This window comes from Dasypus novemcinctus, chromosome 2 (assembly GCF_030445035.2).
Source record: "Dasypus novemcinctus isolate mDasNov1 chromosome 2, mDasNov1.1.hap2, whole genome shotgun sequence".
Lineage (NCBI taxonomy): Eukaryota > Metazoa > Chordata > Mammalia > Cingulata > Dasypodidae > Dasypus > Dasypus novemcinctus.
In genome coordinates, this window is record NC_080674.1 from 149,682,059 (window position 1) to 149,704,932 (window position 22,874).

At 37.2% G+C, this 22,874-nt stretch overlaps 1 protein-coding gene across 2 annotated transcripts in view; it reads right to left on the bottom strand.

Annotated features, from left to right (window-relative positions):
* LOC131275504 (protein diaphanous homolog 1) overlaps positions 1-22,874 on the bottom strand; it is a 70,484-nt gene that overhangs the window by 28,076 nt on the left and 19,534 nt on the right. The window contains exon 1 of one of the 2 annotated variants that reach the window (XM_071210304.1): positions 15,765-15,893. The exons of the other annotated variant lie outside the window; for it this stretch is intronic. The gene's annotated coding sequence lies outside the window, so the exon portion shown is untranslated. Of the gene's footprint in view, positions 1-15,764; positions 15,894-22,874 lie in introns of those variants that run through there. 2 annotated transcript variants of the gene reach the window in all.

A 22,874-nucleotide genomic window follows, 5' to 3' on the forward strand; every position in this document is an offset into this window, starting at 1 on the left:
CAATCTCTGCCTTATAATCAGAGTTTAATCCACTTACATTTAAAGTACTTACTGATAAGAAAGGACTTATTTATGCCATTTTGCTATTTGTTTTCTATGTACCTTACATTGTTGTTCTTTCTTAATTCCTTCATTACCACCTGTTTTTGGTGATTAACTGATTTTTCAAACATGTACTGCTTTGATTCCCTTCTCATTTCTTTTTCTGTATATTCATTTTTTCTTCATACTGAATACCCTGGGTACTACAGAAGAAAACTGATGAAAGAAATTAAAGAAAATCTAAATAAATGGAAAGACATCTTTTCTTCATGGGCTAGAAGACATAATATTGTTAGGATGACAATACTACCCAAAGCAATCTAAAAATTCAATGCAATCCCTCTCAAAATTCCAAAGGACTTTTAGGCAGAAATGGAAAAGCTGATCCTAAAATTAATATGGAATGGAAAGGGACCCTGAGTAGCCAAAACAATCTCGAAAAAGAAGAACAATATTGGAAGAATTACACTTCACAATTTCAAAGCTTATTACAAAGCTACAGCACTCAAAACAGTGTGGTACTGATGTAAGGATAGCTATATATATATCAATGGGATAGAACTAAAAGTCCAGAAATAAATTCAATGAGTAAATATATTCTCTTCAAAAAATGATGTTAGGACAATGGGAGAGTTATACAAAGGAATGAAGTTGGACCCCTACCTCACACCATATAAAAATGAACTAAAATGGATAAAGACCTAAATGCAAAAACTAAAACTATAAAATGCTTAGAAGAAAAAATAGGTGTAAATCTTTGTGACGCTAGATTAGATAATGATTTCTTACATAAGGCATGCAAAGCAAAGCAACCAAAGAAAAAAAATAGATGAATTGGACTTCACCAAAATTAAAAACTTTTGTGCTTCAAAGGACACTATGGAGAATGTAAAGACAATACATATAATTGAAAAAATACTTGCAAATCAAATGTCTGATAAAGGTCTAGTACCTAGAATATATAAAAAACTCTTAAGACTCAGCAAAAGGAGAAATAACCCAATTTACAAACAGGCAAAGTATCTGAATAGACATTTCCCCACAAAAAAATATACAAATGGTCAATAAGCACATGAAAATATACTCAACATCATTAGCCATTAGGGAAATGCAAATCATAACCATGAGGAAATGCCACTTTACAGCTACAATTGCAAGGAACTGAATTCATTGGAACATAATATAAACTTAGGAGAAGACCACGAGACTACAGAAAAGAACGCAGCTCCATCAGAAAGTTTATTTCAGCCTGGTATAATCTTGGGGGCAGGACCCAGTTAACCTGGATTCCAAACCCATGAAAACTGTGAGATAATAAATTTATGTTGTTTTAAGCCATCAAATTGGTGATATGCAGCAGCAGAAAATGAACACAAACCATGAAAGAAAAAATCGATAAGGTGGATTCATCAAAATAAAAATGGTCAGTTCTTTGAAAGACACTGTTAAGAAATGAAAAGATAATCCACAGACTGGGAGAAAATATTTATGAAACACACATCTGATAAGGTACTTCTATCCAGAATATTAAAAAAATATATATCATGAGTGCATCATCATGGTGATGCAAGACATCCCCTGGGAAAGTGTCCCCTAAGAATTAACAAATAAAAGGACAATACCTACTTGATTAGAACTCTTATAGAAGACAGAGACTGAAAGACTCTATAATTGCTAAACAGAAGAAAAAAATTTCCAGGACCAGGTAAGACATTTTCATATGGTCCTGCCAGTCCAGAACCCTCCTGCTCACTCAGTCCTGTGCAGCTTGGGAATTGTGCAGATGCAGTATGGCCTGGATCCCTCCTGATGCAGATGCAGACTACAGAGACACTCACAGCAGTGAATTAGAATGCCATGCATATTCTGGCACAGGGAACCAAGTCCACAGAGATCCAGGGCAAAACACAAGTTGCTGAGGCATGTTGCATACAAAAGGGACCTGGGGTGGGGGGTGTGGGGAGACTGACAGACCAGAGCAGAAATGTTGACAAGAGCTGTGCACATTCAGTCCACTTTCTGTTGGCTGTACCACCTAAACACAAAATGGACTTTTCTGGATTGACCCACCTTTTTGGATTGTTTCATTTTGGGTCCCCAGAGTGAGATACCCTAACTGGGAAAAAACTGAAAGCAGAAAAGCCTCACACACACACACACACAAAGAGAGGAGTGGGGAATGAACTGCTGTGAGACAGGATGGTCCCTGAACTGTAAAGTGTAAGGAAAAGGGGGCACTGAGTGAGGAAGTGAATTTAAACAAATCATAGGAGCTAGGGAGAAACTTCTGCACAACAACTAGAACAGATCAAGAACACAAGAGAAGGCACAGAGGAAAGGCAGCTCTCTCCTGGAGATAAGACAATTACAAAAGTACAATCTTAAAAATTGTACTGCATATCCAGGACAAGAATTAGATGAAAAAGAGCTAAGAAAATCTGAACAGTTAAGCACAGGCTACTCTAAAGGTCCAGAAAAAAATTGGACTAAGCGTCAAAGGAGAATCTTAACACAAAGACAATCAACAATAAAACCCTAGGCAAGAGGGCAAAACTGAACTTCAGAGTTAACACATCAAAATAACTAGATGCTTAGACATCAGCAAAAAATTACAAGCCATAATAAGAAAGAGGAAGATATGGCTCAAAGGAACAAATTAAAAACTTTGGAGGAAACAGAATTTGAAACAACTAATCAAAGAAGTTCAAACAAATCTCTGAAATCAATCAAGAAGATGAAGGAAAATATGGAATAGAGCTAAAGGATATTAAGATAATGTGGGAACATAAAGAATTTGAAAGTTTAAAAAGAAACAACAGTAACTTTTTATATAATCTAAGTATCTTTTAAAAATAAGTAAAAATATATTAAAAATGCAATCAATAAAGTGATTGGAATATTTTTTAAAAATAAAAAAATAAAAAGAAACAACAGAAATTATGGGGATAAAAGGCACAATTATGAAGACTGATAAAACAGCAGATTTGAACAGGCAGAAGAAAGAATCAGTGAACTAGAAGACAGAGCAATCAAAACCATACACCCAGAAGGACAGAGAAAAGAATAGAGAAAAAAACTGAGCAGTATAGAGCAGCCTGATGATGTTGGGGTCCTTAGTCTGCATCTTGCACCTTGACTCTGGTTGTGTTTGCAAGCCCTGTTTGTGCTCAGTATCCTGTGTCTTGCAATACCATGTGTCTTACAACACCATGAGCCTGACTTCCAATTCTAGCATAAGAATTGAATGGATCACAGCAGTTATCATTGCTACTGGAACAGCTGCAACTGGTTATCTCGCTTACAAAAGACTTATAATATTAAAGATCATTGCAACAAAGCTATGTTGAACCTTTACATCCAGAAAGACAATATCGAGGTAGAACAGGCTTTTGACTTGGAAGATTTGGGAGATAAAGCTGTGTACTGCTGTTGCTGGAGATACAAAAAGTTCCCACTCTGTGATGGGTCTCACAAAAGACACAATGAAGAGACTGGGACAACAGGGGACCTCTGATCATCAAGAAAAAAGAAACTTAAATGAACAGTTTGGATGCTGCAAACTGGTCATAATGTTGCCTGATTGTTTAATTACACTTCTATCTAATTCACATCCCCTGGGTTCTAGATGTGGTATAATGCAAACTGCCACTTTAACATTCATAGCATTTGCCTTACTGGTTGAAACATCATGGTGTACATTTGTTTAAACAAACAAGAAAAAAACAAGGAAAAGGAAAACCATCCTTTAACCTGTGGGTTATTTTGGTTTTGTAAGGGACCATTTCTTTACATTTAAAATAAGGACAAGGACTTTAGAATATAGTTTGTTTCCCCCCCCCCCATTATTTAGAATATAGTTATATGTTCAAGGTAACATATTATTCTCAAAAGCATGTGTTTGCAGATTGTACTTATAAGTTTCAAAGGAAAATTATCACCTCTTCATATTAGTTAACCTAGAAAGTAAATTGGTTGTGATTAAACATTAATTCTTAATAAAATCTAGGAAAAATCTCATGTGACCGTAATTTTCTTCTTGACAGTAGTAATGACATTAAGAAAATGTGGCTTCTGTGTTTTCAGTTTTCAAACAAAATTATGAATGTTATTTTGTTTAATTATAAGCAAGCCAGATCAATAATGAAGAGGTAGTAACTTCTTTGTATTTATCTTCAAGGATATTTAATTGATCCATTAAAGGAATCAATAATGGAAATTTAGATCAAAAAGTGATAGTAGATTTAAAGTTGGACCCAGGTATCTTTTTCTTTGGCTTCCTTCTTTTCTTGATCATTTTCCTTCACATGCTTTAGGAACCTATCTTGGCTCTTGGAGTGCTTAATATGCTCAATTCGTACATTAATTCTCTTGGCAAGAATCTTGCCCTTAACCTGTTTGTTTACCATGATACTAACAGCATGCTGGGTAACATCGTAGACTCTTTTGGTTTTGCCATGGTAACATTTGTGGAGCATTCCTTTTTGAAGAGTGCCCATTCCCTTTATGTCTACGATAGCAACTTCCTTGTATTAATAGATTTGCATCTTTGTGGCCAAAGGAAAAACTCCATGCATTCTAAAAGGCCTAGAAAACATATAGGGGTTCATCTCCACTTTCTGTGTTCGTCATTTTGGCCAATTACTGTAAGATGGCAGTTATGGTCAAAAGAAATAAATATTTTTAAAGTGAGATAGTTTAGAGTTTTATAGGTTAGAAGGAGAAAAACAACCATACATCATATATATTTAAGTAAAACAAATTATTTGAAATTGGCAAAAGTATTTAAACAGGTAAATATATCTATTATTTCTTCTAATATAGTGTAATTCTCAGTTGTAGTCAATCATAAGTTTTCTCTTGCTAAAGAGAGTTACCTTAGCACTCTCAAGAATTCCATGAAACTAGATACTAATGTTCCTATGTTATAAATATATATATATAAAATCACTGATATTCTAAAAATTTACAGTTGTGTATTACAGTATTTATATAGATAAAGTTGATATCAAAATTGTGTACAATGGTTTAAAGAAGCCTTTGTGACTTATATTTGAATATGACTTTAAGGCACATCATCAGCCTCACATCTAAAGTTCTACAAATCCTGATTCAATCTATCAGATTCTTAGGGAGAATTTTCTGCATGCTCCTCCCCACAATTCCCACCATTAAAAAAAAAAAGATATGATTGGATCAGCAAAAGGTAGTTTAAAGAAAAAAAAACTTCCATAAACTACTTTCCAAAGTTTCTGATAAAAAAATATTCTTTAACCTGATAAACTAATCTTAATTTTGAATTTGATGTTATTAGAGAAGTTGTAGGCTTATAGAAAAATCCTATTACTAACACTTTCCATTACATTTGTTACAATTCACAAAAGAATAGTTTATTATTGTACTATTAACTGCAGCCCATTGTTTAGAATAGAGTTCTACTTTAGCATTTTGATAGCACAAAATAATTAGGTAAATGTATTTTCAGGTTCATGTTAAAATTCTATTTTATGCTTTAGATGTTAAATTCCTTCAGAATATTAAAACCTTTCCACATTACTCAGCTCATCTAAAAAAGTAAAGTGAATGTGATTAATGTGAATTTTTTTCACACAAAAATCATTGCGTATGATTACTGTTGTAATTACCCTAAATTATTTTTTTTAAGATCTATTTTTATTATTATTTTTCCCCACCCCGACCCTGCTGTTTTTTTGCTGTGTCCATTCGCTGTGTGATCTTCTATATCTATTTCTCTTTTTTGTCTTCTCATCTTTCTTCTCTAGGATTCAGAGGGATTTGATCCTGGGGACCTCTGACGTGGAGAGAGGTTCCCTGTCAATTGTGCCACCTCAGTTCCTGGTCTCCGCTGCGCTTCACATTGACTCTGTCTTCCATTTCTCTTTTGTTGCGTCATCATCTTGCTGTGTGACTCACTTGTGTGGGCACTGGATCACTGCATGGGTACTGGCTCACCACGCAGGCACTCACGCGAGTACTCACGTGGGCACTTGGCTCACCACACGGGCACTGGCTCACTGCATGGGCACTAGCTCACCACGCAGGCACACTTTCTCTTCTTCTTTTTCACCAGGAGATCCCAGGGATCAAACGTGGGTCCTCCCATATGGTAGGCAGAGACCTTATAACTTGAGCCACATCCACTTCCCTACCCTAAATTACAATTGCTTCATCATTTGAATGAGGTAGATATAAGAGACGTTGCCAAATTAGCTATTTTTTTATCAGAAAAATAGGTCCCCTCCCACATCATTCCCCCTATCAACACCATCATCTCTTTTCTCTTTTACCATTTGTGATCCAGTGATTTCTTAAGATTTTGTGCTGGGTTGAGAAATTATTCATGTTGTCAAGAAACTTGTTTTTCAGTGATTAAAGTGACATTCATTTGTACACACGACAGACATTTATTAATCATCTTTTATGGGCTATTGAGAATGAAGTCTTTTGGGGAATTAGAAGCTTACAGTTTAGATTATATAGTTTATAGTACAGATTATATAATTATAGTGATTTATGATTTGGGGTTAATGTCCTTGACAAAACGTAACCATTACTGTCATGTATACCAAATTTCTATAACAGAGTAGGGGGATTATTTGATTTTACATTAGTTTTGGAAGTTTTTGTTTTGTTTTAAAATAACACCAATTAAGATTCCTGATGAGCAATACATTTGGTGCTTGGGTGTCTATAAGGATGTATTCCTCTACTAGGTATCAGAACCTATGCTTTCTCTCCCTGATTCTAACACTAACTGACCTCAGGCAAAGCCATTCACCTCTCAGTCTTTTAAACTGAACTGACTGAGCTCAGTGGCATTTTAGGCAATTGTTCCAAAATTCAAGGCTCAGACTAAATATTCAGCAGTCCACAGAGGAAAAAAAAAAAAAGGCTAATAGAACATTATGAACTCTAACTTTTATTTTAAGGTTATTCAAACTTTTGTGGTATTAAAGTGCCCTTTCTTTTATGAAGTGCTGTTGATACTAGATATTAGTTACTTTAAATACCCTTACTTGGCAAAATAAAAGTTGGGAGCCCTAAAAAAGAAAAATTGAGTAGTATCTCAGGGATTTGAGGGATAGCACAAACTGCAAATATACATGGCATAGGTGTCCCAGAAGGAGAAGAAAAAGGAAAAGAGACAGAAAGAATATTTGAGGAAATAATAGCTGAACACTTCACAACTCTTATGAAAGACATAAATATACATGTCTAAGAAGTGTAATATACTCCAAGACACATACAGTTACTCCCAGACACATACTAATCAGGATGTCTAATGCCAAAGATAAACAGAGAATTTTGAAAGCAGCAAGAGAAAAATGATTTGTCACATACGAAGGATCCTCAGTAAGGTCAAGTACCAATTTCTCATCAAATACCATAGAGGTAAGAATGTAGTGGTATGAAATATTAAAGGTACTGAAAGAAAAAACTGCCAGCCAAAAATTCTTTATCTGGCAAAACTGTCCTTCAAAAATAAGGGAGAGATTAAAACATTCACAGAAAAACAGAAACGGAGAGAGTGTGTCAACAAAAGACCTGCCTACCAGACTTACTAAAGGAAATTATTCAGATTGAAAGAGTGGCTTGGAGTAGTATGAAGAAATGAAGATCATCAGTGAAAGTAACTAAAAGGGTAAATGCAAAACCCAGTAGTATTGAATCCTCAATATACAACTCTGTTATTTAATTCCTGTAAGAATCATAACACAATTGAATAGAAAAAAGTCATATTTCCTGAAAATGGACATGCAAAATATAAACAGGCAATGGGATACAAAAACTATATACAAGGAGCAGAGGTGGCTCAAGCCATTGGGTGCCTCCCTCTCACATGGGAGGTGCCGGGTTCAGTTCCCAGTACCTCCTAAAAAGGAAAAAAAAAAAAAAGGACGAGCATACAATGAACATACACAGAGAGCAGACAATGAGCACAAACAATGGAGGAGGGGTGGAGAGGTGAAATAGATGAATAAAAATAAATCTTTAAAGAAAAACAATATACAGAGGAAAAATGGAAGGATATGAAAGCAGAGAACGTCAATGCTACTGAAGCTAAGTTGGTAACTTTTCAAATTAGAAGGTTATAGATATACGTTGTGGGTAATACAAAACCAGGGTAATCACAAAGAAAGCATTTTAAAAATATAGAGAAACAGTCTTGAGAAAAGGATTCAGATACATCACAAAAGATCAACTATACAGAAAAGGAGGTTGCTATAAAGGAAAAGCGATATAAAGAAAAAAAATTATATACATATGACATAAAAAACAAAGGCAAGAAAATGCTTGGTAGATAGGCAAAAGGTTTAACTCAAGGGCTATCTGACTACAGCATACAGCCTTGTGAGCTCAGAATTGATTTTTTACATTTTTTAATAGATTGTAAAATAAATAAATAAAATTAATATGTAGAGGAGTAGATGTGGCTCAGGCAACTGAGCTCCCGCCTACCACATGGGAGGCCCATGGTTCAGCTCTGGTGCCTCCTAAAGAAGACGGCAAGCTGGAGTGATGGGCAGGTGCAGCAAGCTGACACAACAAGGTGAAGCAACAAGAGACATAAGAAGGAAAACATAATGAGAGACACAACAGAGCAGGGAACAGAGAGGTTGCTGGTGCCTCCTAAAGAAAAACGAGCAAGACAGCAAGCTGACGCAATGGGCAGGCATGGCAATCTGACGCAGCAAGATGACACTGCAAGAGACACAAGAAGAAAAAAGATAACAAGAGACCCAACAAAGCAGGGATCAGAGGTGGCTCAAGCAATTAGGCACCTCTCTCCCACATAGGTCCCAGGTTCAGTTTCTGTTGCTTCCTAGAGACAGAACACACAGCAAGTGCAAACAATGAGGAGGCAGGGAGAAATAAATAAAAGAAATCTTTAAAAAAGTTAATATGCAAAGCAGGAACTAAAAAACCAAAGGACAAATGGCTGAGGTAGGTACTGTTTTTACAGTAATAATATTTGTGCCAGTATGAAGTTTTTGTGCATCTCAGAAAAGATCATGTTCTTGGAGTTAATCCATTCCTATGGGTGTGGGATTTTTTGATTGGATTGCATTCACTTAGGGGCCTTTGATTGGAGTACTTCAGTGAGGTGTGATGCAGGGTGGGTCTCCACCCTCTTGCTGGAACAGTTATAAATGGAAAAAACATACAAAGAAAAAAGCCACAGAGAAAGAGCTGCATTTTTACCCTGCCATGTGAGAAAGGACTACAGGGTAACCTATAGCCAGAGAAAAACAGAGAAACCCCGAGAGGTTGAGAGAGGCAAGAGGCTGAAATCAGTGGAGCAGCCCAAAGCTGAACAGATAAGGCCAAGGAGTAATGAGCCATATGCCTGATCGCCAGCTGAGCTCAGGAAGAAAGTAAGCCTGGAGGAGAAGACAGAGTCCAGCAGCCATTTTGCCTTGCAGCACTCCAGGATCTGCCAGCAGGTGACTTTTGGTGAGACAGCATCTCTACTGATGCCTTGATTTGGACATTTTTGCAGCCATAGAACTGTAAGATTTTACCCTAATAAATTCCCATTATAAAAGCCAACCTATTTCTGGTATTTTTGCACTGGCAGCCTTCAGAAAACTAAGACAGTACTGAATGTTAATGGATTAGACTCCCAGATCAAAAGACACAAACTGGAAGACTGGATAAAAAAGTATGATCCAACTATATATTGTTTTTGTTTGTTTGTTTGTTTTTTAAAGATTTTTTAAAAAATTTATTTCTGCCCCCTTCCCACCCCCCTACCCCTAGCTGTCTGCTCTCTGTTCATTCGCTGTGTGTTCTTCTGTGACTGCTTCTATCCTTATCAGTGGCACCAGGAATCTGTTTTCTTTTTGTTGCATTATCTTGTATCAGCACTCCGTGTGTGCAGCACCATTCTTGGGCAGGCTGCACTTTCTTTCATGCTGGGCCACTCTCCTTACGGGGCACACTCCTTGTGCATGGGGATCCCCTATGCGGGGGACACCCCTGCACAGCAGGGCACCCCTTGCGTGCATCAGCACTGCGCATGGGCCACCTCCACACGGGTCAAGGAGGCCCAGGGTTTGAACTGTGGACCTCCCATGTGGTAGGCGGATGCCCTAACCACGGGGCCAAGTCCGCTTCCCCCAGTTATATGTTGTTTACAAGAGACTAACCTTAGGCCCAAAGACACAAATAGGCTGAAAGTGAAAGGATAGAAAAAGATATTCCATGTGTGATAGTCTGAGGTTTTTATGGACCCCAGAAAAGATCGTGTCCTTAGAGCTAATATATTCCTATGGGGGAGGCTCTTATAGGTGGGACCTTCCTTTTGATTAGATTACATCAGTAAGGCATGACCCAAGGTGGGTCTTAATCCTTTTACTGGAGCCCTTTCTAAATGGGATGAATACAGAAAGAAACCCACAGACATATATATAGAGAAAGCCATGAGAGCAAGAAGCTGAAATCTGTGGAACTGGGAAAGGGAAAGTCAGAGGAGGCCAGGAGCTGAAAGCAATGAGATCCAGAGAGAATGGAGAGACCAGAGACGCCACCATTGCGTTTTGCCATGTGACAGGAGTCTAGGATCACCGCAGCTGGTCTCTGGGGAGAAAAGCATCATCTGATGAACCTTGATTTGAATATTTTCACAGCCTCAAAACTGTAAGCTTATAAGTTCAGGAGGAGTGCATCCAGTACCCATGTGGAATCTAAGCCCTCACTTGACATAGGTGTGCAATGGACACAACCAATCCAATGTCCACAGAGAAAATGTGGAATGGGTGTGGGAACGGTAGCCATGGGGGCTGCTGGGTGTGGGGAACGGGAGGAAGAGATGAGATGTGGAGGCGTTTTTGGGACGTGGAGTTGTCCTGGATAGTGCTTCACGGACAATGACGGGACACTGTAGATCCCCCCAGGGCCCACTGGATGGAACGTGAGAGAGTCTGGGCTATGATGTGGACCACTGACTATGGGGTGCAGTGATGCTCAGAGATGAACTTACCAGGTGCAATGGATGTGTCATGATGATGGGAGAGAGTGTTGCTGTGGGGGGAGTGGGGGGCGGGGGCGGTGGGGTTGAATGGGACCTCATATATTTTTTTAATGTAATTTTAAATAATTAAAAAAAAAAAAACTGTAAGCTTATAAGTTAATAAATCCACATTGTAAAAGCAAATGCATACCCCATGAAAGCAGTAAAGAAAAAAGAACTGGGGTAGCTATACTAAAATTAGACAAAACAGACTTTAGGTCAAAAGCTGTTACAGGAAATAAAGAAGGATACTATATATTAATAAAAGGGGCAAGCCACCAAGAAGAAATAATAATCATTAGTATTTATTCAATCAACCTGTGTATACCAAAATATATGAGGCAAACACCAGCAAAACTGAAGTGAGAAATAGACACTTCTACAATAATATTTTGAGACTTCAATACACCACTATCATCAACAGAACTGATATCTAAATAGAAGATCAATAAGGAAACAGAATTTGAGTAATATGATAAATGAACTAGACCTAACAGACATATACAGAACATTGACACTCCAAACAGCAGGAAATATATTCTTCTCAACTACACATGGATTGTTCTTCAGGATTGACTACTAGTTGGGTCACAAAACAAGTCTCAATAAATTTTAAAATACTGAAATTACTCAAAGCATCTCCTCTGACCATAATGGAATGAAGCTGGAAATCAATAACAGGCAGAGAACCAGAAAATACACAAACATATGGAAGTTAAATAACATACCCTTAAACAATCAGTGGGTCAAAAAGTAAAGGAAATTATAAGGGAAGTCAGTAAATATCTTGAGCCAAATGAAAATGAAAATACAACATATCAAAATTTATGGATGCAGCAAAGGCAATGCTGATAGGAAAAACATTTAAAAAAGAAGAGTGAGCTAAAATCAAAGACCTAACTGGCACACCTGGAGGAACTAGGAAAAGAACAATATAAGCCCAAAGCAAGCAGAAGGAAAAAGATTAGAGCAGAAATAAATGAAATTAAGCATTAAAAAAATGAGAGAATTAACAAAACCAAAAGTTGGTTCTTTTAAAAGATCAATACAACTGACAAATCCCTTCGCTAGATGAAGAAAGAAAGAGAAAATACTAAATCAGAAATGAGAGTGGGAGCATTAACAATGACCCCATAGAAATAAAAAGGATCATAAAGGATACTATGAACACCTGTATGGCAACAAATTAGACAACCTAAATGAAATAGACAAATTCCTAGAAACACATGAACAATACACTGACTGTAGAAGAAATAGAAAATCTCAACAGACCATTTATAAGAGACTAAAGCAGTCATCAAAAACCTACCAACAAAGAAAAGTCCAGGAGCAGATGGCTTCACAGGTAAAGTCTACCAATCATCCCAAGAAGAATTATTACCAATCCTGTTTAAACTCTTCCAAAAAATTTAACAGAAGGAAATACTACCTAACTCATTCCATGAGGCCAACATCACCCTCATACAAAAATCAGATAAAGATTCTAGAAGAAGAATAATAACAAAGATTCTGGAAAAAAGAAAAGTACAGACCAATTTATCTTATGACTATAGCTGCAAAAATCTTCAAGAATATACTGGCAAATCCAACGGCACATTAAAAGAATTATATACCATGATCAAGTGGGTTTCATCCCAGGTATGCAAGGGTGGTTCAACAGAAGAAAAATAATTAACGTAATACATCACTGTAACAAAACAATGGGAAAAAAAACAACATGATCACCTCAATTGACACAGAAAAAGCATCTGAAAAATCCAGCATCCTTTATTGATAATGACACTTACGAAAAAAGGAATAGAAAGAACTTTGCTCAGTATGATAAAGGATATATAAGAAAAACCCATAGCTAACATCATAATCAGTGATCAAAGGCTGCAAGCTTTCCCTCTAAGATCTGGAACAAGACACCACTGCTACTCAACATTTGGAACATCTGGAAGTTCTAGCCAGAGCAGTTAGGCAAGAAAAAGCCATAAAAGGCATACTAATTGGAAAGGCAGAAGTAAAACTTTCACTATTTGCTGATGACATGATACTATATGTAAAAAGTCCTGAAAAATCTACAACAAAGCTACTGGAGCTAATGGATTCAGCATAGTGGCAGGGTACAAGATCAATCCACAAAAATCACTAGTGTTCCTATGAACAATCTGAGGAAGAAATCAGGAAAAAACTCCATTTCCAATAGCAATTAAAAGAATCAAATATCTAGGAATAAATTTAACCAAGGATGTAATGACTTATATATGAAAAACTACAAAACTTTGTTAAAAGAAATCAGAAGATCTAAATAAATGGAAGGACATTCCATGCTCATGGATTGGAAAATCCAAAGTGATTTTCAGGTTCAACTCAATCCTAATCAAAATTCCAAAAGCCTCCTTTGCAGAAATGGAAAAGCCAATTATCAAATTTATTTGGAAGGGTAAGGGGTCTCAAATAGTTAAGAACATCTTGAAAAAGAAGAACAAAGTTGGAAGACTCACACTTTCTGACTTTAAAGTTTATTACAAACCTACAGAGGTCAAAATAACATGGTACTGGCACAAGGATAGATATATAGACCAATGGATTGAATGGAGAATTCAGAAATAGACCCTCACATTTATAGCCAATTGATTTTTGACAAAATTGCCAAGTCTACTCAATTAGGAAAGCAAAGTCTCTTCAACAAATGGTGTGGGAAGAACTGGATATCCACGTGCAAAAGAATGAAGGAGAACCTCTTTTTCACATCATATATAAAAAGTAACCCAAAATATATCAAAGACCTAAATAAAAGAACCAAAACTATAAAAATTCTAGAAGAAAATGTAGGGAAACATCTTTAGGATCTTGTGTTAGGCAATGGTTTCTTAGACTTTACACCCAAGCACAAGCAACAAAAGGAAAAAATATATAGATAAATGTGACCTCATCAAAATTAAAAACTTTTATGCATCAAAGGGCTTTACCATGAAAGTGAAAAGACAAACTACTCAACAGAAGAAAATATTTGGAAACTACATATCTGATAAGGGTTTAGTATCCAGAACATATAATCCTATAACTCAACAATAAAAAGACAACCCAATTTAAAAATGGCCAAGACTTCAGCATTTCTCCAGAGTTACATAAATGGCCAAAAAGCAAATAAAAAGATGCTCAAAATCATTAGCCATTAGGGAAATGCAAACAAAACCATAAGAGGATACCACTTCATACCCACCAGAACGACTACTATTTTTAAAAAATGAGAATTACAAGAGTTGAAAAGGATGTGGAAAAATACACTCATTCACTGCTGGTGGGAATGTAAAATGGTATAAACACTGTGGAAGACAGTTTAGCTGTTTCTCAGAAAGCTAAGTGTAGACTTACCATATGATCCAACAATCCCTCTATTAAGTACATACCCAAAAGAACTGAAAGCAACACTTGAACAGATATTTGAACACCAATGTCCAAAATGGCTTAAATCACAATTGGCAAAAGATGGAAGCAGTCCAGGTGTCTCTCTCTCCCTTTCTCTCTCTATATATAATGAAATATTATTCACCCATAAAAATGAAAGCCTGAAACAAGGGCAGCAATTAGAATAATCAAACTCTTTGAGTCAGAAAATAGAATACAGGTTACCTGGGGCTGTGTTGGGGATAGGGAATGGGGAGTTAATGTTTAATTAGTACAGAATTTCTATGTAGGTTGATTGTAAAGTTTTGGAAATAGATGGTTGTAAAATACTGTGAGTGTAATTAACAATAGTGAATTATATACGTGAATATGGTTAAAAGGGGAAATTTTAGGTCATATACATGTTACTAGAATAAAAATTAAAGGATGAAACTTAGGACTGTACAACACAGTGAACCCTAAGCAATAAATGATAGACTATAGTTAATAATACAATTATAATACTGTTCTTTCATGAATTGTAAAAAATATACCACACTAATGCAAGGTGGTAACAACAGGGGGACACACGGGGAAAAAAACACTCTAGTGTCAAGTATGGACTATAGTTAATAGTACAACTTTAATATCCTTTCATCAGTTGTAACAAAGATACCACAGTAATGCAAAGTGTTAAAAATAGGGGGGTATAAGGGAACACTGTGTTTTTTACATCATTTTTTGTAAATCTACAAATTTAAAAAAAAATTTTCATGACCCAATAAGAACACAATGCAATTTTTAAAATATGGGCAATAGATTTGGACACACATATCACAAAAGTAGATATACAGATGGCAAGTAAGCACAGGAAAAGATGTTCAAAGTCATTAAGACATGTGTCTCCCTACCACATGTCCTTGGCCCATGTGGAGCTGGCCCATTCTCAGTGCTGATGTGCACAGGGAGTGCCATGTCACGCAGGGGTGTCCCCCATGTAGGGGAGCCCCACGTGCAACAAGTGCGCCCCGTAAGGAGAGCCACCCAGCACGAAAGAAAGTCCAGCCTACCCAAGAGTGGCGCTGCACACATGGAGAGCTGATGCAGCAAGATAATGCAACAAAAAGAGACACAGATTCCTGTGCCGCTGACAAGCATAGAAGTGGACATAAAAGAACACACAGCAAATGGACACAAAGAGCAGACAATGGGGAGGGGGGTAAGGAGAGAAATAAATACAAAATAAATAAATCTTAAAAAAAAAAAAAATTGTATAGCCAGGGAGTGGATGTGGTGCAAGCGGTTAAGCACCTACTTCCCACATGGGAGGTCCCAGGTTTGGTCCCAAGCAAACAAATGAAAATATCAACTCAGGGAAGCTGATGTGGCTCAGTGGTTGAGTGCTGGCTTTCCACATACGAGGTCCCGGGTTCAATCTCCAGCCCCATACCAAAAAAAAAAAAGGTACAGTTACCACTTTGGAAAAGTTTGACCGTTTCTTATACAGTTAAACATACACTTACTATACCATATAATCCAACAATTCCATTCCTAAGTATTTATCCAAGAAAAATGAAAACATATATCCAGACAAAATTCTATATTAAATGTTTAATATTGGTTTTATTCATAATTGCCTAAAACTGGAAACAACCCAAATGTCCAGCAACCTATGAATGCATTAAGTGAATGAATTTACACTAAAAAGCTATATATTTTATGATTCCATTTATGAGACATTCTGGAAAAGACAAAACTATAGGGAAAGAAAATACAGCAGTAGTTGCCAAGACCTAGAGGTGAGATTATAAAGTTTTAGAAATGGATGGATGTAAAATACTGTGTAAAATAGGTGAGAGGAGGAAATTGAGAAGTGGGCAAGAGGGAACTTTTTGGAGTGATGAAAATGTTCTTTCTTGATTTTGGAAGTTACATGGCTGTATGCATTTGTCAAAATTCACATAACTGGGCTTCTGATTGGTCAAGATGGAAGCAAAAGATGCTCCAGGATGTCATTCCCCTACAAAGTCTTTGTACAATTAGAAAAAACTGGCAGAGTCATCTTCTTCAACACTCCAGAAGTCAAAGGGCTCAATAATGGGGTTAGTGCCAAATCAAGACAATGTGTTTTTAAAAATGGTTATGTCAAATGTAAGATAAGGACTACAGTTAGTATTAAGATTTTGATAGTGTTCTTTCATAATTTGTAACAAATGTCTCACAACCATGCAAGGTATTAGTGGTGGGTTGATGTATTGGACCCCTGTATGATGTTATACATGTTTGCTTTGTAAGTTTGCAACTTTTACTGTATACTTATTGTTTATGTATGTTCATGCATAAATGATACAGTAGTAATAATAGGCTGCATTGGGAGAAAAATACACCAAATGTAAGATACTTTGGTTAGTAGTAATATTTTGAGAGTGTTCTTTAATCATTAGTTAAAAATGTTCCACAACAATGCAAGGTATTGGTGGTAGGGGGAGAGGAAGTAAGAGATCCCTGAATGATGTTATGTATATTTGTTTAATAAGTTTACAACTATTACTATACACTTATTGTTTATGTATGTTTATGTATGAGTGATACACTTCAATAAATTTTTAAAAAAATGGTCGTGGTGCCCTTGCTGGCCTCTCTTACCCCATCCCAGAGCGGTATGGAAGCAGCCTGTACTCCCATTGTGGTTGCCTGGCTTTGTTCCAGAGGGAACAGAGTAATGCCCATGTGCAAACTGGGTGCTTGTATTTCAGTGCCAATCTACTGGATTGCAGCCTGAAAAACTGAACCAAGAAACTCATCATGGATTTACCCTCCCAGAACTTGACTTGCAGGCAGAAGCAGCTTGCAGACAGGTTAAACAGTGTAAGAAATAATGAAGTCTAAGCAGCCTGGAGCAAAGGATTACCTGTTTTAAGTTATACAATAGAACAACTTAGAAGGGAAGAAAGTATTTCATAGGGAATAGAGGGGATGTCAGAATTCCTGTAAAGGGAGAATTCCTAAGGCACAAACAAGCACAAGCCCAGGACAAGACAAGAGGCTCATAAAAGAGGGAGAGGACCCTGCACTTCACAGTTGCCTTGCGTTGACCTTCTTGATAGGAGGGATAAACTCTGAATCAGAGTGCAGGACAAGGCAGAGTCAATTTGCAAAGACTGAAATGTGTTTTTTGCTTTGGTTGGTTTGTTTTTGTTAGTTCTTGTGACTTAAGAAAATCTCTGTCATATCACTAGCTGATACAAACTTAATTTATCAAAATGTACTGTGTATGCCACATGATACAGCAAATCCACTGCTGAATACATACCCAGAAGAATTGAAAGCAAGGACACGTCGGATACATAAACACCAATGTTCATTGTGGCATTATTTACTATTGCCAAAAGTTGAAATCAACCAAAATGCCCATCAAGAGATAAATGGATAAAAACAATGTGGTACATACATACATTGGAATATTGCTCAGCTGGAAGAAAGAATATAACACTAACACAACGGATAATACAACATGGGTGAATCTTGAGGATCTTATGTTGAGTGAAGCAAGTTGGGCTTTGAAGAACAAATATTTCATGACTTTACTGATAAAAATTATGCAATCTGAGCTGACTCACAGAGCAAGCATCTGGAAGATAGGTGTACAGGAAATAGAAATGGATAAGAAGATGGTCAGCCAAAACCTATATGGGTGAAATCTCTGACGAGGTGGAAATGTGTAGCTGTGCAGTGAAATGACATGGCAGGGGTGTAGTGATACTATTGGGTTTGGTGCAGATCTGACAGGGGGTAGGATGGGGAGGGAGAGGTAGACAGTCCTTGGAACTGGGGCATGGCTGAAGAAGGGAGCAGGTAAACACTGGGGACTGGCAGGGATGTGATTAAAAGTACAATGTTGGGAAAAAAAAAAGTACTGTGTGCAAGAAAAGATTATAAGACAAAGAAACAGAAATGATCGACCTGTTATAAAGGAGTAAGATAAAAATCCAGAAATCATCAACAAAGGGGACCAGTGTAGCATAGGTAATTAAGCATCCCACAACTTTTACTGCCCTTTCCTTAAATTAAACTGTAAATTTCCTTAATTTTCCTTAAATTTCCTTAAATTAAACTGTAAGCTAGATTCAGCTAGTCACAAGACATGCCTCAGGAAACAATTGCTTGAGAATAAGTAGATCTTAAAATCAGTAAAACTATAACTATCTGACCTTCCCCTCCTTGTACAAAAATACAAACATCTGATTCTTTGCTCATAATCAAAGCATTCTGTAGAAGTCAAACGCATTCCTGCATGCCTTCTTTGTACCATTAATCTTGAGTAAACTGCTGCATTCGCTTAAAGTTATCCTTATGCCTTACGTGTACATAGCAACCATAACAAAAGACCAACCAACTTCTCGGTAGACATGGAAGATAGAGCTCAGAACTGTCACCTCTTCTGTCATCCAGGATAAGGACCCTACATAACCCCTTAGTAAATGCACATATACCAGCTAAGCTGGACTTGTCATTCTTTGGTGTGAGTAGCCCTCTCAGTTTGGCAGAAGCTGCCATTTTATATAGCTCCTTGCTATACTCAGAACAAATTCTGGCATCCTGGACAAAGACTTTGAAAAAATGATCCTTGGTATACTCAAGGAGATAAAGGAAAATACAGAAAAAGAACTAGAGAATATGAGGAAAACAATGAATGAATAATATGAGAATCTGAGATATTTAACAGGAACCAAGCAGAAATACTGGAGTTGAAGACCACAACAAATGAAATGAAAAATCCTCTAGAGGGTTTTAATACCAGATTGGACCTGGCAGAAAAAGGAATCAGTGATCTTGAAGACAAGACAATTGAAATAATCCTGGATGAGGAACAGAAAGAAAAAGAATTTCAAAAAAGCAAACAGAGTCTAAGAGACCTCTGGGATACCACCAAGTATACAAATATACACATTATGGGAGACCCAGAAAGAGAAGAGTCAAAGGGCTGGAATGAATACTTAAAGAAATAACAGCAGAAAACTTCCCAAATTCAACAAAGGGCATATATATGCAAATTCAAGAGGGCAATGAACCCCAAACAGGATAAACTCAAAGAGAACCATGCCCAGACATACAGTAATTAAACTGTCCAAAGCCAAGGACAAAGGGAGTTCTGAAAGTTCCAAGAGAAAAGCAACTAGTTATGTATAATGGAATCCCAGATTAAGTGCCAAATTTTCCTCAGAAACCATGTAGGCAAAAAGGCAATTGCCAACCAAGAATTTTCTATCCTCATTTCAAAAATGCGACTCAAAATTTTATTGGAAGTTCATCCAGAGCAGTTAGGCAAGAAAAAGAAATAAAAGGCATACAAATTGGAAAGGAAAGTAAAACTTTCACTATTTGCAGATAACATGATCCGCTACGAAGAAAGTCCCAAAATGTCTACAACAAAGCTAATGAAGCTAATAAATGAATTCAGTATGGGGGCTGGGGGGAGGGGAGATCAACACATAAAAAATCAGTAAGTGTTTCTATACACTAGAAATGAACGCTCTGAAGAGGAAATTTTTTTAAAAATTTCATTTACAATAGCAACTCAAAGAATCAAATATTGAGGAATAAATTTAACAAAGATATAAAGGGTTTATACATGGAAAACTATAAAACTTTGCTAAAAGAAATCAAAGAAGAGCTAAACAAAAGGACATTCCATAATTATGGACTGGAAGAGTAAATATTGTTAAGATGCCAAATTTATCCAAAATCCCAATCAAATCCCAAAATCCCAATCAAAATTACAGTAACCTTCTTTGCAGAAATGGAAATGTCAATCACCAAACTTACATGGAAGTGTATGAGGCCCTGAATAGCAAAAGACAAATGGAATCAAATTAAAAATTCAAAAATGAACCCTCACATCTGCAGCCAATTGATTTTTTTATCCCACCACCCTTGTGGCTTTTTGCTTGCTGTCTGCTCTCTATGTCCATTCACTGTGCATTCTTCTGTGTCTGTATTTATTTTTTCTTTACTCTACCCCCACCCCCCGCCCACCTTACAGTTTGCTTGCTGTCTGGTCTCTGTATCCATCCGCTGCGCACTCTTCTTTTTTTTTTTGCTTGTGTCCCTTTTTGTTGCATCACCTTTGCTGAGTCGGCTCTCCACAGTGCTTGCAGGCCAGGTGGCACTCCACAGTGCCCAGGCCGGCGGCTCCCCGCAGCATCTGGATAAGCTTGCCTTCACAAGGAGGCCCCAGGATGTGACCCCGGGGTCTTGCATATGGTAGACCGGAGCCCAATTGATTGAGCCACAGCCACTTTCCCAATTTATTTTTGATAAGGGCACCAAGTCTACTCAATGGGGAAAGCCTCTTCAACAGATGGTGCTGGGAAAACTGAATATCCATATGCTAAAGAATGAGGGTGACAGAGAGTGGATTATATATTACAGGGGATAGGAATGGTGAGTTTATTGCTTGCAAGATACTGAGTTTCTGTTTGATCTGATGAAAAAGTTTTGGAAATGGGTGGTGGTGATGGTAGCACAACATTTGAATGTAATGAACACCACTAAATTACAAATTTGAGTATGGTTAAAAAGGGGAAATTTTAGGGTGTGTATATGTTAGTTGAATAAAAATTAACAAAAATAGGACTGTACAAGCCAACAGTGAACCCTATGTTAAACCATGGACTATAATTAATAGTATAATCATATTATTCTTTCATCAATTGTAACAACAGTTCTACACTAATTCAAAGTACTAATAACGGGGAAAACTTTGAGTGCGAAGTGGGTATATGGGAACTCTGTAGTTTCTGCATGATTTTTCTGAAAACTTACAATCTAATAAAAAATCTTTTTAAAAAAACAAAAAAAAAGGGGGGGGGAGAATGAAGAGAGTTATGTGCAAAAAAATTTTCAACCATCTTTAGTAATCATATTATTGGAAATACTATTGGTATTATTATTCTGAGAATGTTTTATATGTAACATGGTATGAAGCAAGTCAATAATTATGTAATATAATAATGAGCCTGGAACATCTTACCATACCAGATAACAAGGGAGCTGTCAAAGACAACAAGAGGGGCGGCAGACTTGGCCCAGTGGTTAGGGCATCCGTCTACCACATGGGAGGTCTGCAGTTCAAACCCCGGTCCTCCTTGACTCGTGTGGAGCTGGCCCATGTGCCGTGCTGGTGCGCACAAGGAGTGCCCTGCCACACAGGGGTGTCCCTGCATAGGGGAGCCCCATGCACAAGGTGTGCACCACATAAGGAGAGCTGCCCAGCGCGAAAGAACGTGCAGCCTGCCCAGGAATGGTGCTGCACACACGGAGAGCTGACACAACAATATGACACAACAAAAAGAAACACAGATTCCCGTGCCGCTGACAACAACAGAAGCGGACAAAGAAGATACAGCAAATAGACACAGAGAACAGACAACCGGGGTGAGGGAGAGGGGACACAGCAAATAGAAAGAGAGAACAGACAACCGGGGTGAGGGAGAGGGGAAGTGGAGAGAAATAAATCTTAAAAAAAAAAAAACAAAGACAACAAGAGTTGGGAAAAGCATGGTGGCTCAAGCAATTGAGCACCTGCTTCCCATATGGGAAGTCCCAGGTTCAGTTCCCAGTGCCTCTTAAAAAGCAAACAACAAGCAAAACAAACAACGCCAATGTGGTTCAGTGATTGAGCTCTGGCTTCCCACATATAAGGCCCTGGGTTCAATCCCTGACCCCCACAACTAGAGTTGAATAAAAGGATCTGAGAGACAACTTATAGAGACTCCTACTGGCCAAAGATGATACAATTGGAGAATTAATAAGAATAATAATGACTATGGCTCAAAACACATCATACAGATTTTTAAAAATCTTCTCATCTTTGCAAAGTACTATGGAATCAATCCTATTTTGAAAACTGGTAAATAAAGAAAAAAGAATCAAACATTTAGTCTGCCTTTCCTTTATAAACAATACCAACGGATAACCAAAATAGTAGATAACAGAAAAGTTTCTTGTTTTAGAATTATTCCAGCAAATAAGGGAAGAAGGAATGAAAGAATTGGAATATCACCATTTTGCAGATACTAATAAACTAAAAGCTCTATGCCCTGATAATCAGTAGCTGCTAACATGACAGAAAGGGACAACCAGACAGTGTGTGCTTTCTGAAGTGGAACCTAACACTTATGAAGAAGTCTTGACAAAACAAAACAAAGAAACAAAAGAAGCCTGTTTTGATTAAGCCTCTAGAACCAATTACCAACTTAAAGCAAACACAGTGGATGGAAGCATACAACTACACTATGGCAAAATAACTGCAAAATTATGGGAAACTTCATAGGATAAAAAAAATTTTTTTAACAACAAATGAATTTCAAAGAAAAGAAAGAGAAGGAAGAAGAACCTATAGGCTAAGAGAGATGTAAAAGAC